Below are 16693 nucleotides of genomic sequence, written 5' to 3'. Positions count from 1 at the left end.
TTGGACTGGATTTCCTGACAAGTAAATGGCACTGACATTATCACAATAAACTAAAGTAGCCTTAGGGATCGGACAATGTAGTTCGAAGAGGAGGTTACGTATCCAGCATGATTCAGAGACAACATTAGCAACCCCCCTATATTCTGCTTCCGCACTAGAGCGGGAAAGAGTAGGTTGGCGCTTAGATGACCAGGATATCAAATTATCTCCCAAAAACACGCAATAACCCGACGTCGAGTGTCTGGTGTCTGGACATCCCCCCAATCAGCATCAGTGTATGAAACCAAATCAGTAACTGAAGATGAGTAGAGATGCAAACCATGATCAAGAGTACCCTGAATATACCGAATAATCCGCTTAAGAGCAAGCATATGCGTATCTCGTGGAGCATGCATATGAAGACAAATCTGCTGTACGGCATAAGAAATATCCGGTCTGGTGAAGGTAAGATACTGAAGAGCACCTGCAAGGCTCCGGAAATGAGTGGGATCGTCACACAGATCGCCAGAAGAGGCACTGACCTTCGGTTTAGTGTCAACCAGAGTGGAAGAAGGCGTACACGAGGACATTCCTGTACGTTCAATAATGTCCGTAGCATAACTTCGTTGTGATATAAATATACCACCCTTGTGACGGGTCACCGCAATGCCAAGAAAATAGTTCAAAGGACCTAAGTCCTTCATAGCAAATTCTGAGCCATAAAGGCCCATAATAGAACAACGGAGAGCATCTGAAGAAGCAGTAAGAATAATATCATCCACATATAGTAAAATGTAAGCCAAGTGGTGCCCTTTGCGATAGATGAACAAGGAGTGGTCAGACCTGCTATTAGCAAAACCAATGGAAGAAACAAAGTCAGCAAATCTTTTATACCAAGCTCTCGGTGCCTGTTTAAGCCCATATAAGGACTTGCGCAACAAACACACATAATCGGGACGAGATGGGTCTCTAAAACCCATAGGCTGATGCATATAAACCGTCTCCTTGAGCTCGCCATGAAGAAATGCATTTTTGACATCCAACTGATGAATGGGCCAATGTTTAGATAGAGCTAGACTTAAGAGAGTGCGGATCGTTGCAGTCTTCACGACCGGACTGAAAGTCTCACCACAATCAATGTCAACCTGCTGTGTTTTGCCATCACCTACAAGACGGGCTTTATGCCTCTCAAAATCACCATTAGATTTTTCTTTATGAGTAAAAATCCACATAGACCGAATAACATTCACATTAGGTGGACGGGGTACCAAATCCCACGTCTTATTTTTAATAAGAGCATCATATTCATCATCCATGGCCAATTTCCAATTCGGGTCACGTAGCGCATCCAACGGTTTACGAGGTATGAGGGACTTGGTAACCGCCGCATGTAGATTAAATGGGTACTTGGGTTTGAAAATCCCGTGCTGACTACGAGTGACCATGCGTGTGTGGGTATTGGGCTGGACAGGTGGAGAAATGGTCGAGTTTGGCGGGGTGGTGGAAAGCTGGTGGGGGAGAGGGGCGGACTGGTCCTGCGTAGAGGACGATGGGGGCTGCTGCCCAGGTGGGGAGGGGTCGGCGTGGTCCTGAGTCACGGGCAACGACAGAGGGGGACAGGGCAGCGGTGGAGGGCTGGCGGCTATATGATGGATCAAGTCAGGAGAAAGGCCATCATCAAGGAAGTCATAAGAGGTGGGAGCCGGAGTATGGATTTTGGAAAACGGAAATTGAGTCTCATCAAATAAAACGTGACGACAAATAATGATTTTATTTGAGGATAAATCAAAACATTTGTAGCCACGATGGTTTGGTGGATATCCCAAAAAGACACATGGAGTTGACCGAGGGTGCAACTTGTGAATAGTAGTAGACGGAAAAAGGGGATAACATAAACACCCAAAGACTCGGAGATGAGAATAAGATGGTTTCCGTTGGTAAAGGACCTCTAAAGGTGATTTGTGACCCAATAGCTTACTTGGTAAAATATTAATGAGATACGTCGCCATTTACAATGCATGATGCCAAAAAGACGGAGGAATTGAGGCATGAGCAAGAAGAGTCCGGATGACATTATTTAGTGAACGAATTTTTCTTTCTGCTTTCCCATTTTGAGAGGATGTATGAGGACACGAAAGACGGAAAGACATCCCATTGGATGCACAAAATTTTCCGAATTGACTATTAGTATATTCCCTCCCATTATCACATTGGACATTCTTGATTGGACGTTCAAATTGAGTAAGAATATGGGTCTTAAAATCCATGAATTTTGAGTAAACATCAGATTTTCTAGCCAAAGGGAAAGTCCACAAATAGTTGGTAAAATCATCCAAAAACAGAACATAATAACGATGGCCCATAGAACTCAAAATTGGAGAAGTCCACAAATCACTATGAATAATGTCAAATGGAAACAAAGTTTCGGAAATAGAACTATCAAATGGCAACTTAACATGTTTACCAAGAACGCAAGAATGACAAATACTAGATGAACTAGAACTATTACATTCAATGCTTTTATTACGCCTAAGAAAATCCAAAATAGAAGCTCCCGGGTGGCCCAAACGATCATGCCAACGGGTAGAAGACAAGGCAGCAAAAGTCGACGGTGAATTGGTGGAAAATTTGAAGGTGGACAATGGATAGAGAGCACCCATACTATTACATCTCATGAGAGCCATCCCCGTCCGGAAATCCTTCACAGAAAACCCATAAGGATCAAATTCAACACTCACATAGTTATCAGTAGTAAATTTACGAACCGATATCAAATTCTTTATGAGTTTTGGCGCATGAAGGACATTGTTTAACAATAAAGGAGGGTTCGGGGGAGGCAATTTAGCATGACCACAACCTCGAATTGGAATTGAATTACCATTACCAACAACAATGCCAGTATTACGATTGCTCAAATTAAAATAAGACGAGAGAGTACCTTTTGTGGATGTCATATGGGACGTGGCGCCGGTATCCATATACCAATTCGAATCGGGTTGGTTCAACGTCATCGTGTGCATGGCCGATTCAATATTCATCGGAGTCCATTGCATCGGGGGGCCCGCGGCTGCATATGCCTGCTGCTGTGGTCGCGAGTGTCACACCCCATTTTAACCGGATCGGATTTAGGAGTATGACGTATTGGTGATTCCTGTTTATTTTGTTTTAAGGAGTCGCCACCTAATTAATTTAACGGTGAATTAGGACACCTAAATACTAACTAAGGTAAAGTTGAAACTAAACCTTCGTTGATAGTCTGCTTAACCAGTGTGATTCTAGGTAAGGGCTCTATATTATCCTAAAGGGAAGGGGTTAGGCATCCTTTAGAATCCGTTAACTTACGGTTATCCGACCAAACTTAGATTAATTAATTAAATTAAATGCGGATATAATATTTGAGAAAATAATTTTGTAAATTATTACTAAGGTTTAAAAAGGATAAAACTATAGTAATGCTATTTAAAATAATGCTTATAGATATTATTAAGGTTTTAAATGAGAAATATTAGCTAGAATAAGACGAATAGAAAATATGATAATTTATATAGAAAGGGAAATTTCAAATGCCGTTTATCAAAGAGGGTTTGAAATGCTACGTAACACTTAAAGGTGTGTTGATATGATTTTAAATGTTGATACTATTTAAAATAAAACTTTGTAAAAGATAATTTGCATATGAGTAATAATTTTAATAGAAGATTTCGCAAATTTGAACTTTGAATAAGATAGTGTGATATAAATATGACTATGTAGAAAAATCTAGGCTATTCTTTAAATGGAGAGCAGAAAGAAGTGAGTTTTCTTTTAATTATCTTTTATTGACTATGTTTAATTAAATGCATGATGGATTCGAACTTGGAAGGTTATCTATAAATTATACTTATAATTGCGTACTAGTTGCGTTTTGAAACGTTTTATGATAAAAAAATATAATTTCCTTTTACTTAAAATATATAATCATGTCATTTTACAAATTGATTATTTCAAATAAGATAAAAGCATGAGAAGAAAAGCATAACTTATGAGATTAATTGTTAGTCTTCCTTAAACTAAACTACCCAATATTAAAACTAAACCTATTAATTCATTAGGACTTATCTAAATTAAGAAAACAAAACAAAGTAGAGGGTTAGTTGCATAATACAAATTAATATGCATAAAATAAAATAAAAGAGGTAAATAACTATCGAATGGGCCAGCCCATTTTTTTTGGGAACTGTCCACTATTGGGCCTTGGCCCGAAATTTCCATCTTTTCTTTCTTCGGGTTTTTTTTTTTGCTGCGGATTGGGCTGATCAGGGAGCTGACACGAGAGCTGAGTTGGGCTTTTAGCCCAACAGCGAATGCAGGAATGACGAATCCCTTGGACTCGTACGCGATGGTCATGCACAATAACGAAAGAAAAGGATTAGTACATAACAAAAAAAAAACTAAGGCTTAAATAAAGGGACTAAGTACACAGCTTGAATTAGCACAAGACACAATGAAAGGACACTTAGAGAAGATGTTCAAACCCAAAAACAAGATAATAATAAAGAAGCATTGCAGCCCATGTGATCTATTTCATATCAACGAGTGAACTTAGGCCCAATAGAGCCATATTCCAAACATTTTGGACAGGGGGCCTACTAATAATAAAAAAAATGGAATTCCCAAAAGACAAACATTTGATAGTAGAACTAAGTGTCTAGGCCGATACATCCAATATACGTTTGATATACCATTATATATATATTAGGACAGATGTGCAGAGTTGGATATACTATGTATATATGAATATATACCTCATATATGCTACCCATCCAATCATACAAGAGAAGAAAATGGGAAAAAGAAATCATGCTAAATCATTTAACATATGGAGGAACCTATGCGAGCATCATAAAAAAAATGAAATGAAAAACAAACAACCACCAGGTCAGTGCATAGCAATGTAAACTGCATCAATATACTTTGGCATTCTGTTCAATCAGTCCAGAGAAAACATAATGGTCTCAACCTTTAAGAGTGGACTTTACTCAGTTTTCTTCTCTTCGAAAATGCATATCAGCGATACCATTTATCGGATCATATCAAATAAGCAAACAAATAAACCCAGTTCTAATTAATCTTTGTAGGGAAAGAGTTGACCATAGCAGGTTTCAGGAGAGAACTTCAAATTATGGTCTCCTTCAGTTCAAAATAATAAATTCAGTCCTTATTTGATCATGTTTCAATATTTTTAATGCAGAACCAGCTAGATGATATAAGACACCATTCGAACTTCAAATTAATAATAGAACTATACTTAAATTTTGAAGAAAATAGGATGACATCCTTATTCCTTTGTTCCTTTAAATCATTAAGATATTACTAGGACACATGTAGCTATTTTTTAATGACATTCAAACTAACGTCATCATATTTGATCTCGACTCAATCATACAGTTGAACAAACATGTTTTGGACAGAATCATGACTCAAAAGTTCACGGAAAAGGAATTGAACATACGTCCTTACAATAAAAGGTTCAGATTCTAAAACCATAATTGAAAAAAATAGCGCTCAATTATTCAAACATCCCATCCAACAAAGGGAGTCAAGGAATCCTAACACTAACAAGATCAACAAACTCATAATAAGCTTAGTTCTTCTCAATGAAGATGGAAAAGTTATGAAACAAATTATCTAACTTATCTTACTACTTGAAATGTTCTGAAAATGTAATAGGAATCTAAAAAGGGGAGAAAGGGATTGTTGATAGTGAATAGTCTTGCTATAACAACTCAAGCAAACGAGTACTTAAAACTAAAAACCAGAATTTTGGCAGCTTTATTGTCGAATTTAGCAAAAGGTTGAGTTTTCAACAATTTTAAACACAAAGAGAGACAAAAGGGAATCCCAAACAAAATATTAACTAATCTTAAAACAGAGCTTTTGGTACAGGAAAACATTTTATCAGTGAACCAGAGGAAACTAGGATTAAATTTAGATTTTGGAGAGAAAGAAAAAAAAATGGCTCAAGACCAAAGTCTTAACAGAAATGACAGCAGGCCAACTTAACACATATTGAAATCTGAACACAAATTAACAATCGCTGAAAGAAAAGCTAGATCTTATAAAATCATGTTAACATACTGGTCATTTTAAATAAGAATGTCTTAAATGAGTTTATTAACTAACTCGTTAGATAGGCACAGAATCTGCACAGTTGGACTAAACCAATTCAATGAATATAGTTACTAAAAGAGGGAAAGAAATGGAAACAAACACCATAAACAACCCAACATTAAACAATAAGCACACTGATCATTACGTCGATATTGAAAACAGGAAATTCAAAAAGAAAAAAAAAAACATACATGTGAAAGAATTAAAAGAAGGGATTTTGTTGTGATCTGGCCCTTCCCCAGACCCCGCGCATAGCGGAAGCTTAATGCACCGCGCTGCCCTAGATTTCGTTAACGTACAAAAAAACTACCAACTTAAGTCATAATCTTGAAAGCAGTAAACTCGACAAATAAACTAATATATCTCATAACAGTGGTTTAAGACCAAACGCAGGCTTAATGAAAATTTAAGAATAATAACATCTAACCCATGCCGTATCGTAGCTGAACTAACTTAAAATATGCTAAACTACATCATCACGTAAAAAAAAACATGTTTAGCCACGCAAACAGAACTAAATCAAACTAAATCCAATTGACTAAACTGGCATGCCTTAATCACAAAAATGACATAATACAGAGCGAACAAAGAATGTGAAATAAGCAACAAAAGAAATAAAATGGAGAATCACCTTTTTTTTAGGTGCAACGAAATGAGGTGCGGGGCTTCAGATCTACACTCGAACTTATCGATTCTGAGCTTGTATATCTCGGATTCAATGCAATATCAGGGGAAAATAAAACGGAAAAGAAACTGATTTTAATATGCCAAATCGATATCAAGAATATTCGACTGCTGCAAAACTCGATATTTTTTAGGGGGTTTCTCGATTTCCAGGCCTCAATTCTTTGGGGGGGGGGGGGTTCAAGAACTGTCTTTTTTCTCTTTCTTTCTGCGATTCTAACCCTGCTATTTATGGGGATTTGGGGGGTTCTTTTGTGTTGAAGAAAAAACAGGGGGAGAGGAGCGGGGGAAAAAGGAAGAGGAGCGTGGTGGGGTAGCGGTGTGGGGGTCGTCGGCGAGGTGGGGACGAGGTGATGAAAAGGAGCGGCGGTGGTGGGGTAAAGGGAACGGCGGGGTGGGGGATGGAGATGATGAAGATGATGAAGATGATGAATGAGAAGAGAGAAAGAGGAAGGGAGCGGCGGAGGAAAAAAAAAATGAAGGGGAACCCTTTTAGGGTTTCCCTTATTTCGTCTGAAAATGGGTCGGACCCAGTCCATAAATGGACTGGGTTGATTTTTTAGACCGGATATTAAAAGAATGGGTTAGTGAATTAAACATGGATTGATCAAAAAATTGAGATAAGAAATATGGTTTAGTCTAAAAAAAACATTAGGAATTAATCGGACTTTGATTTGGGGTCCGGTAAGTCAAAATACGGACCGAGTGCAAGAAATAGTTTGGCTTCTAAATTTGAATAAGAGACCTATTTAAATAACTTGTGTTAAAATATTGCTCAACATGAAATATGCAAACATTAATGCTCAGATAAAAAATGGCGTCGTAATAGTCGTGCAATAATATTTCAAAAATCCACAGTAAGATAAATACTATTATTTAATTATGCAAAGATAAATGTGATGCGTGTGCGTAAGCTGGTAAAGTACTGAAATGATAAAAATTGTGAACTGTAATAATAATAATAATAATAATAATAATAATAATAATAATAATAATAATAATAAGAGTAACTGCAACAGAATAATAAAGTGCCGGTATTGATGAGAAGTTGATAATTTAGTAAAAAATGACTATATATATATTTTTAATTTTTCTAAAAATATTAGAGGCGTAAATAGGTATTTTGGAAGAGAGGCGGGACAAAATTGGGTGTCAACAACTTGTCCCTCTTTGCCCGGTAATGATGAAAGAGTTGTCGGGCAAAGACGTTGACTCAGTAGCCTATTTTGTCCCGGCTAAAAGAAACTTGAGAGGATTATGACCGAACTCCGGCCTCTGAGTTGCCTACATATCTCGGGCTGTACGAGAATCAGGTCGAGTGTAGTTCTGGGATACTTACGACACTTGAACCCCGATTGGCGCGAAGCTTGCAAAATATTGTCCCAGTGTTGAATTATGATAACACTGGGTATTATGATAGAAACTTGAGAATTCTTAAAAAATTTGAATTGATAGAATGCAAGAGAATACTTGTAATTAGAGACGAGTGTTCGAGGTAGATCTTTGACCCGTGTCGGAAAGTCTGATTATCCTTCCCGACAAATTGCCCCAGTTCGCTGCCGAAGAAATAGTTCCACGAGTTGATGTGTGATGCCAACTTCGATATTGCCAAAAAGCCAACAGCTAAAAACAATTGTTAGCAATAAAGAAATATATGTGTAAATAAGACGAGGTTGGAGAAGTTACACTTGCAACCCCTGTTTTGAAAGTTGAATCCACATTCGGAGGTGGGTGCCTGAACTGAAATATAAAATACCCGCATTCGGAGGTGGGTGCCTGAACTGAAATATAAAATACCCGCATTCGGAGGTGGGCGCCTGAACTTGAATATAAAATACCCGCATTCGGAGGTGGGTGCCTGAACTTAAATATAAAATTCCCGCATTCGGAGGTAGGTGCCTGGACTTGAATATAAAATACCCGCATTCGGAGGTGGGTGCCTGAACTGAAATATAAAATACCCGCATTCGGAGGTGGGTGCCTGCACTGAAATATAAAATTCCCGCATTCGGAGGTGGGTGCCTGAACTGAAATATAAGATTCCCGCATTCGGAGGTGGGTGCCTGAACTTGAATATAAAATACCCGCATTCGGAGGTGGGTGCCTGAACTGAAATATAAAATACCCGCATTCGGAGGTGGGTGCCTGCACTGAAATATAAAATTCCCGCATTCGGAGGTGGGTGCCTGAACTGAAATATAAGATTCCCGCATTCGGAGGTGGGTGCCTGAACTTGAATATAAAATACCCGCATTCGGAGGTGGGTGCCTGAACTTAAATATTAGATTCCCGCATTCGGAGGTGGGTGCCTGAACTTGAAATATAAGATTCCCGCATTCGGAGGTGGGTGCCTGAACTTGAATATAAAATACCCGCATTCGGAGGTGGGTGCCTGAACTTGAATATAAAATACCCGCATTCGGAGGTGGGTGCCTGAACTTAAATATAAAATTCCCGCATTCGGAGGTGGGTGCCTGGACTTGAATATAAAATACCCGCATTCGGAGGTGGGTGCCTGAACTGAAATATAAAATACCCGCATTCGGAGGTGGGTGCCTGCACTGAAATATAAAATTCCCGCATTCGGAGGTGGGTGCCTGAACTGAAATATAAGATTCCCGCATTCGGAGGTGGGTGCCTGAACTTGAATATAAAATACCCGCATTCGGAGGTGGGTGCCTGAACTGAAATATAAAATACCCGCATTCGGAGGTGGGTGCCTGCACTGAAATATAAAATTCCCGCATTCGGAGGTGGGTGCCTGAACTGAAATATAAGATTCCCGCATTCGGAGGTGGGTGCCTGAACTTGAATATAAAATACCCGCATTCGGAGGTGGGTGCCTGAACTTAAATATTAGATTCCCGCATTCGGAGGTGGGTGCCTGAACTTGAAATATAAGATTCCCGCATTCGGAGGTGGGTGCCTGAACTTGAATATAAAATACCCGCATTCGGAGGTGGGTGCCTGAACTTAAATATAAGATACCCGCATTCGGAGGTGGGCGCCTGAACTGAAATTTTAAATCCATGTTCACTTCCACGGTGCAAAATATAAATCCACGTCCGCATTTCATGGTACAAAAATAAATCCAACATTCATTTTCACATCCGTATTATACGGTGTAAAGAATAAATCCAATTCTACTTCCACGTCCGTATTATACGGTTGTTTGAAATAAATCCACTTCTACTTTCACGTCCGTATTATACGGTGTAAAGAATAAATCCACTTCTACTTTCACGTCCGTATTATACGGTGTAAAGAATAAATCCACTTCTAGTTCCACGTCCGTATTATACGGTTGTTTGAAATAAATCCACCTCTACTTTCACATCCGTATTATACGGTGTAAAGAATAAATCCACTTCTACTTCCACATCCGTATTATACGGTGCAAATAAATCTACTTCTACTTTCGAAAAATAAATCTGTATCCACTTTCTATAATTATATGTGCATTTTCTTTTGTAATATAAATCTACTTCTGCCTCCTTGCTCACATCCACAATGTAAATGTAAATCCACGTCCACTTAAAATGGTATTGTAGAAAGGTATCCACGCTTATACCCACAACCAATAACGGGTGACCACAGTCAGTCCCTTTTGAAGAAAGTTAAGTCCACGATTATGTGTATTTGATCCATCGAGAAATGCCACGAGCTAAAGCAACTGTTAGTGATAAGGATATGTAAATAGCTGGGTTTGAAAGAATTATACTCACAACCCTTTGTTGAGAAGATAAATTCGTGTCCACTGCTGCGATCGGGATTTCATAACGAGTGGTACGACGTCCACCGTTCATCATAAGCTACCTTTGCATCCAAGTTGAACAATATTTGCATTTTAAAGGAAGCTAACTCTTGGATCATGTCTATAATTTAAAATATGCACCACGTTCATGTTAGTTGAACCTGTCTCATCAAAGAAAAATTGTGAGTTTAAAAGAAAATTGGTTGACTTGTGCATGTTGGGGAACTTGGCCCTTGACTTGATTTTTGTCTCGGTCGCGTCCACGTTCTTCGATGTCTCACCACATATCTTGCTTTGCCGGGGAGTTTCAGTTATAAAACATATTTTGCAAAACATGAGTAACGAGATTTGTATGACTCTGAGGGGCAATATCTAAAAAATGATTGTGAAGACTTGATTTTTTTGAATTTATTAGAAATATAGATGGACTTTTATTAAAAAACGGTTAAATATTTAAGACAACTTTTATGCTATTTCTAAAATTTTGTCCCAGTTTAAGTCCTGGAGACGCTTGATTCTGGACAATTGAAAAGTAAGAACTTATAATGAAAGCTTTTGAAAGTGATTTGACCGACTTCAAGATTTTGTCCCAGTTTCCAGTCCTGGAGGCACTTGATTCTAAACAAATCGAAAAGTGAGAAAGTTGTAATATTTGGCCGATTTCAAAAATTTGTCCCAGTTTCAAGATACTAAGACACATGAATTTAAACGGTGGGAAGACCAAAATCTTATATAAAAAATCCTTATGTATGTTATAGGAATTAAAATGTTTGGACAAACTGAAAAACTTTAAAATAGAAGGGCCGAACCCGCCTCGGGTTGCCTACGTATCCCAAAGGAATCAGGCCAGACGTAGTTCGTGATAAAAATAAAGACTTTTGAATTTTTTTTTTTTTTAATAAAGGGGGGGCCGAACCCGATATGGGTTGCCTACGTATCCAAAAGGAAATCAGGCCACACGTAGTTCCACCCATACAACAAAACACTGAAATATTTTGAAAAAGTGGCCGAACCCGATGTGGGCTGCCTACGTATCCAACAGGAAGTCAGGCCAAACGTAGTTCCAACCACAAAACAAAGACGTTGAAATAATTTGAAAAGAGTGGCCGAACCCGATATGGGCTGCCTACGTATCCAACAGGAAGTCAGGCCAAACGTAGTTCCAACCACAAACAAAGATACTGAAATGATTTGAAAAGAGTGGCCGAACCCGATGTGGGCTGCCTACGTATCCAACAGGAAGTCAGGCCAAACGTAGTTCGTTACAAACAAAATGACAGACTCTTAATTTAAAAAAAAAAAAAAAAAAAAAAAAAAAAAAAAAAAAAAAAGGCCGTAACAAAACATAGAGGCAACATGACAAAAGGAACTAAATGTTCTAGTTGATGCCTCCGGCCTATTACAAAGGAAATTTAAACTTAAATTACTGAAACTCCCGGCGGGCTGGGGCTAAGATAGAAGTTCAATTCTGCAACTCAAGTCCTGGCTCAACAGCCTATAAAGTCAATATTTCAGCAAAGTCTTTGATTATCACAGCATGATCATCTTCATCTTCCACGAACAGGTTCTTGATTCCCTCCACGATATCATCATAGGCAACCTCAATAATTAGATCTGAAGGTTTTGAGAAAGTTTGATCAATGGTAGGAATAGGTTTTGGCAATGGAACCTCTTTCTTTTTATTCTTTCGTGCTTTCTTCACTTCTTCCTCAGTTGGCTCATATCCCAAACCGAATGTAAACTGTTGCGTAGGGAGAACGACTGGCTCAACCCGCCCATTTAATGTCTTCCCTAGCCCAAATCCAGGTTGGTACCCATTTCTCAGCATTTCTTTTGCAACCATAATCGCGGCGCATGACCTTTTAAACTCTTGAGTTTGACAGACTTCACCCACTTTAGTGACATTCACAACCTCCCAAGCGTGGTAAGCTGCTCCGTCGAACCCTCCTTCTGCCTCAATGAATGGGATGGATTGCTCTCGATAGAAAGACGTATCCCCTTCTCCATGTATACATATTTGTTGCTGATCCCACTCGAATTTGACAGTTTGGTGCAAAGTAGATGGTACAGCCCCAGCCAGATGTATCCACGGTCTTCCTAACAGCATGTTGTATGTCGTGGAAATATCCAGTACTTGAAAATCCATAATGAATTCAACAGGACCAATCAACACTTTCAACTCTATTTCTCCAATAGGGCGCCTTTGAGCCCCATCAAATGCTCGAATATTCACATCACTTGTCTTGAGCTCACTAACATTATATCCGATCTTCTTCAGACTTGTTAATGGACAGATGTTAAGTCCAGAACCCCCATCAATCAACACTTTAGCCACAAACATGTTACGACACTTGACAGTTATATAGAGCGCTTTGTTATGCATGCATCCTTCTGGCGGCAGTTCTTCATTATCGAAACTGATTCGATGACTGTCAAGCACGCGCTCGATCATCCCAGCTAACGCCTCACTAGTTGTTTCACTTGGAACATATGCTTCATTCAAAATCTTCAAGAGTGCATTTCTGTGCACATCCGAACTCAAAAGCAAAGAGAGAATAGGAATTTGGGCATTGGTCTTTTTCAACTGATCCACAACTGAGTACTCACTAGCTTTAATTTTCCTCAGAAATTCTTCTGCTTCGAATTCAGTCACGACCCTTTTGGGAGGTACGTTGGTTTCCTTAAGTTGCCCCAATCTAACTAGTTCTTCTGGAGAATAGCACCTCCCAGACCTTGTCATTCCTGACGTCTTAACCTTGTCAGTGATCGTGTCCTTTCCTCGACACTCCATCACAGTTTGTTGATAATTCCATGGTACGGCTTTTGTATCGAGCACTGGCAACTGATTTGGTGCTCGAGCTACTTCCACAGGTATTGATGAAGCTCCTAATATCTCGACAGGCACACAACCCCTTATCACTACAGCCGGAGAAGCAACGGCTACAAAATCATGATCCTCCACACGATCCACAGGCACTATAAGTTCGGCTGGGTCGTCAACATTTTCATCTATTCCAATCATATTTATCGTGGCCCCATCATGGGTCGGGAGTGGATTGTTAACCACATTTGGTGTTGGTGGTTTGACCGTGATCTGTTTTGCTTCAATAAGATCCTCAACCTTATGCTTCAATGCGTAACAACGATCAGTGGAATGGCCTTTTACCCCCGAATGATATGCACATGTTTTAGTGGGATCAAAGCTTCTGGGTAATGGATCTGGAATTCTACCTTCCACAGGATATACTAATCCTGAAGCTTGCAGTCTTTCAAAAACAACGCTCAGTGGCTCTCCTAATGGTGTGAAATGGCGAAACGGTTTATTTGGGCGAGGTGCGGATGCATTGTTTGGATGATGAGTTTGTGATGGTGGAGTTGGATATGTTGGTGGTCGTGGAGCTCGATATGCTGGTTGTGTGTTGTAAACAGGGTAGGATATTTGTGGTGATTGAGGTTGGTAAGATGACAAAGCTTGGTCGTAGGGATGTGGAGAATATTGGAAATATTGTGAGTGGTGAGCGTTAGGCTGGTATCGCGGGGGTTGTTGATGGTGGTATGATGTGTTTCCCAAAGCCATTACCGATGCTGCTTCTTTCTCTTTTTTCTTTCCGTTCCCGAGAGTACCTGTTTGTATGGCCCTACTAGTAGACTGTAAAGCCGCAAGACTTGTTATTCTCCCTGTCTTAATGCCATCTTCAATCATGTCCCCGGCTTTGATCACCTCTGCAAAAGTTTTTCCACCCATTGTCACCAAACGTTCATAGTATTCCGGCTCTAGCGCTTGAATGAAGAAAGTAACCATTTCTGTCTCCTCCATGGGTGGGTGTACTCTAGATGCTTCTTCCCTCCACCGTATAGCATATTCTCGAAATGATTCGGTGAACTTCTTCTTCAACTTTGTAATTGAGATTCTGTCAGGAGCGATCTCAACATGAAACTTGTAGTGATCCACAAAAGCATTTGCCAAATCATCCCAAGTACGCCATTTGGTTGTATCTTGCTTAGAATACCACTCCAAGGCTTTTCCACTCAAACTCTGATTGAATAGTTTGACTCTTATCCCTTCATTCTTCCCCACACCAATCAACTTTTCACAATAGACTTTCAAATGGAAGAAAGGGTTCCCCGACCCATCAAACTTCTCAAATTTTGGAATCTTGTAACCTGGTGGCAATTCTACCTCAGGAAATGCACATAATTCTTCATATCTCACGCTTTGGTTACTACCAAGTCCACGCAAACTTCTCATGGCATCCTCCAAACTTTTGAGTTTTCTATTTATCATTTCATCATTAATTGACCGTGCCTCATTTTCAACTTCGACATAATGATCAACATCTGTGCGACATTGTCCCTGGATTTGTGTCATGGGTGGAGCTGTGGTGTAAGTATATATGGGTGGAACTTGATGCGTATTGGTAACATCATGTGTCGGCGGTATGAACTGAGCTTTTGAAGAGGTGGCTGTAAATAAAAGGGGAGCATTTTGAGTGAGGGGTTCGGAACGAACCGGCTGGGAGGTGGTAAAATAATTTGCTTGGTTAAATTCGTCCAAATTTGGGAATGGAGGTGGCATAGGCAAAGTCTGACGAACCCCATGAGATGGAGTCATATGTGGTGGCGTTTGAGAAAATGACCGGTTGTGAAGTACCATGTGACTTAATTCAGCAACTCGTCGCTCCAAACGAGCAATGATCTCCAAATGTGTTTCTGGTTGATTAGAAGATGTGGGATCACTCGTGATCGGTAAACTAAGAGATGGCTCAGATGAAGTGGTTGCATTGATCAAACTTTGATCCATTTTAGAACGAGTCTTTTTAGTTAACCAGATGATTAGTGATGAGTCAGAGTCTGATTTCTTGGCTCTAGACCGTGTGAAATATGGATGCTCCGCCAGTTCCCCTTTAGCACAAGTCAACCTTTTTATTTTGAAAAATAAATTTTAAAAAGAAAAAAAAAGATAAAACAAGAAAAAAGAAAAGAAAAAAAAAAAAAAAAAAAAAAAAAAAAAAAAATGAGTCAGTATACGGTAAGAACATATTATTGCATATAAACACATTATTGCACATAATACATCACGTTCTATAATGCAAGGGACCTCTTTATGCCAGAGGTAGGCCTAACGAACATTTGAAGGACAAACATGTTTTTTGATGTGTCATTCCATAACTCTTTCTAAAACTAGTTTACAAGAGTAATAAAAATTTATTACATGCCAGTCAATAATACAATTCAAAGTTAATCTAAGATATCTAATACTTCAACTCCACTAATTTTCTTTGGCTGTCTTCAAACCTCCGGCATTAATTTTGGATGCTCCACAACAACCTGCAACAAAAGGTTAGTTTCCTTGAAATATTTATCTATAGAGTATTAGGTCCACATAATCCACATATTTGTCCTCCAAATAATGCGCATAGATAGTGAGTAGTGTCACTTAGAGTCATAGACTCATTTGGACATTTGGTAAGGTTGACTAATGGACTTAATACACCAAGGGTATTAAGCCTCCTAGGTTTAAAATGATGCATGTTCTTACAAGGTTTTGGCTTCGCTCTACCCTAGGTAGACTAAGAGTGGTTTTCCTATGACACAAGGCTCCCCCAAGCGGACAACTTGGGAGTGGAAAGTCCGTGGCCGTCGACTGCACCGCCGATCGACTAAATCCACAAGATCAATCCAACTAAAAGGGTAATTTAGTAGTGCACGGCCGCGACCCGCGAAACCGCTTTAAGTGTGTGAATTGTGTGAATTTTCCAGGAGTGGAAGAAATATGAACGGAATGACAGTTTTATCAAAGCGGTAACATACATATTACATAGAAAAATGCACATAAGAAATGGAATACAAAATATTTAAAAGCATATAAAACAATAATATGGGCAAAATAAAATAAAACAAACAAAATATCCTGCAAATTATTTATTAACCTAAGTTGTTATGGTTAGAGCCTAAAGTCCCCAGCGGAGTCGCCAAGCTGTCACACCCCATTTTAACCGGATCGGATTTAGGAGTATGACGTATTGGTGATTCCTGTTTATTTTGTTTTAAGGAGTCGCCACCTAATTAATTTAACGGTGAATTAGGACACCTAAATACTAACTAAGGTAAAGTTGAAACTAAACC

General features: G+C 39.2%; 1 pseudogene; it reads left to right on the top strand.

Moving 5' to 3' along the window:
- Nucleotides 1–16693, top strand: part of LOC132601956 (apyrase-like) — a 29258-nt pseudogene that overhangs the window by 3785 nt on the left and 8780 nt on the right.

This window comes from Lycium barbarum, chromosome 7, assembly GCF_019175385.1.
Source record: "Lycium barbarum isolate Lr01 chromosome 7, ASM1917538v2, whole genome shotgun sequence".
Lineage (NCBI taxonomy): Eukaryota > Viridiplantae > Streptophyta > Magnoliopsida > Solanales > Solanaceae > Lycium > Lycium barbarum.
The sequence above is the reverse complement of the archived record's forward strand: the minus strand, read 5'-3'. Positions and strand labels throughout refer to the sequence as shown.